Source organism: Phallusia mammillata, chromosome 4 (genome assembly GCF_965637545.1).
Source record: "Phallusia mammillata chromosome 4, kaPhaMamm4.hap1.1, whole genome shotgun sequence".
NCBI classification, from domain to species: domain Eukaryota; kingdom Metazoa; phylum Chordata; class Ascidiacea; order Phlebobranchia; family Ascidiidae; genus Phallusia; species Phallusia mammillata.
In genome coordinates this window covers 6,142,130-6,144,630 of record NC_137255.1, presented here as the reverse complement: position 1 = coordinate 6,144,630, position 2,501 = coordinate 6,142,130, and the positions used below count along the sequence as shown (strand labels likewise).

Here is a 2,501-nt window from a genome sequence, read left to right as displayed (position 1 = left end):
CCCCGGAACTGTCATGGGTTCGAACCCCGTCATAAAAAACTTAGTGCCAAATGTATGAAGTAAGTGCCAAATGCATTAAGTATTTGTAAATGCAAACCGTAATGGTAAAAATATCGGCTGTCAATAAATAAACAACGTTTTTTGGCTTACATTTTTTGTACAACCCGCTATTTTTGATAAAACCCTTTTTGTTTGTACAGTTTTTTGGGAGATGTCTTTTGCGTTTGCAAACTGGGGGAAGCAACTTGTTTTATCAGCCAAGTAACGTAACCTACCTGTACGGCCCCAACCCGTCGCAAAACATGTAGATGTGCTTGTAACAATAACTGTGTCTTCGGGTAGACATATTGGGCTCACGGTTGATGTAAACGACAGTGGAGAACGGAGTTCCAATACCGCAATGTCGTTTATGAATAAATTGCTTCAGATTTGCAAACCATAATATTAGATTTAATTAAATCAAGCAAAAAATATTTTGCATCTTTAAAGTTTCATTAACATACCTGTCGTAGTTCGAATGGTATCTAACTGTGGCTACAGATGCATTTTGAATTCCGATTGTGTCTCCAACGTTGTGTAAACCAATTTGCACTTCAACGCTTTGTATTGTGTATCTAAGAAGATTTAACTTACATCTTTCACTTAAATTCAGAATGGATATTTCAAAGCAAAACGTTTTTTAACAGGTACAAAAGATGTAACATGTTAAAACATAAGTTAATAAAGCCTGACGCAATGTTATTTTAACAAACCAGACACACGAACTTTTATTTCCGAAATTGCATTTATTAAACTTACGGTTCGTTCAGCACGCACTGCGCAGCGGTCACAATCCAGTTCTCATTTAAAATAGAGCCACCACAAAGAATTTGTCCGCCGGCCCCGAAGTCTAGAATCAAACGAACTTGCCAAGGCCAAGAGCCAGGTGTTGCTTCGCTGCCGCCAATAATGCGTACACCCTTGATTAAAAAAAAACGAAATGGAAGCTGACATACTAAAAAGTTAAGCTTTACAAAATAAAAGTCTATTTTAATTGTCTTAATTGTCTTACAAATTATTTCTTTTACGCTCACTTGATTAGAAGTTCTCACAAAATAAGAAAACTCACTTTTGATATCGAAAGTGGAGAAATTGCCGGTTGTCCACAATTCAACTGTTGAAAAGTGACACCTGCGGTAAGCACAAAAGTTAAGTTACAGTGCAATCTTTCACAGTTTATACACATTACTATTTCAATTTTTTTTTAAATCGACTTAACTAATTCAATTTCATTTCGAGTCTTAACTATTTCAATTTCTTTTTTTTTTCAAATCGTATTTTTAATTTACAACAAGCACTACGTGGTCGTGTAACGAAGTCAAGGACAATATAAAAGATTGAAAGATCTAAATATCTTTGAGAATTGTAAACAAAAAACAAGTACTGTGATTTGAATAATATTCTTGTGGTCATATATAACCCAAACATACTTACCGCAAACACTGTGGATACAAATCAGGCCGAATAGCAGACAGTACATTTTCATTTATCGTTAAACGTCCTTTTATCTGTGACAGAAACCCTGAAAAGTGAACGACTAAAAAGTCCACCCTCTGCTGTTGTGTACGAGGTTGGTTGTGCAATACATATGACGAGGTTGGACAATGATGTCGCAAGGTGTAAAAAAGCTTTGAGCGAACAATACAAAGATAATTCAATGCTAGAAAAACATGAAACCCGTATCTCGCTGCATTGTTCTCTAAATAGAAAAAACATTGGTGGAAATTTCAACAATAACCTTGTTGACATTGGCAAATCGGTTTGGCAACTGATGCGCAATACGTGACGCCAGGCATTGAATTCACTGAAGCGCAAATTTAATTAACTGTCGAACCAAATCGCAATCACAATTTTCAGACTCCACAAAAAAAGGTTACGCGATTACTGTGAAGTTGGACAAACGTAAGACCCCAAGATTGTTAATTCGTATCTTTTGGACTATTAGTGAATGTTTCTGCATTGGTAGCATAAAGACAAGTCAAAATATTGGGAGCGTTAACACAAGCCAAGAATAGTAGCTGGTGCAAACATTCAAAATGTGTAGATGATTTTATGCATATCTAATACTACAGTATTTTTGCAAGAGTGGAAATTACTTAGAATCTAATTTGAATTTGTTTGAAGATGGACAATGGATCAATAACTTTATCTCAATTGGCATTTACAAACTTCAGACGCTATCGAATCTACTGACATAAGTGACCTGAAATTTACACAACCACACGACCAACCTGTTGAGAGTGACCCTACCAGACTAAACAGAAACATCTGGCTTAAAACCACCCTTTGTGGCGCTCAAGTGAAAAGTACCTACCTTGTTACATCTGTCCATACGTCTGGATGATATGTAACTTTTTGTGATGATTATGGGGACTTGTCCGTGGTTACTGGAACTATTATCCAAATTAACTGAAGTACAAAAGTATTGTTAAGAATGTAATAAGCAAGCATAACAGCAGAAT

At 35.9% G+C, this 2,501-nt stretch overlaps 1 long non-coding RNA gene across 1 annotated transcript; it reads right to left on the bottom strand.

Moving 5' to 3' along the window:
* Positions 1 to 281: 281 nt before the first annotated feature.
* On the bottom strand, positions 282 to 1,170 carry LOC145222618 (uncharacterized). Its single transcript, XR_013859363.1, has 4 exons — positions 1,109 to 1,170; positions 799 to 959; positions 504 to 614; positions 282 to 421 (listed from the first exon to the last, which is right to left on the bottom strand). It is a non-coding gene; the product is annotated as an uncharacterized LOC145222618 (long non-coding RNA).
* Between the last annotated feature and the right edge of the window lie 1,331 nt (positions 1,171 to 2,501).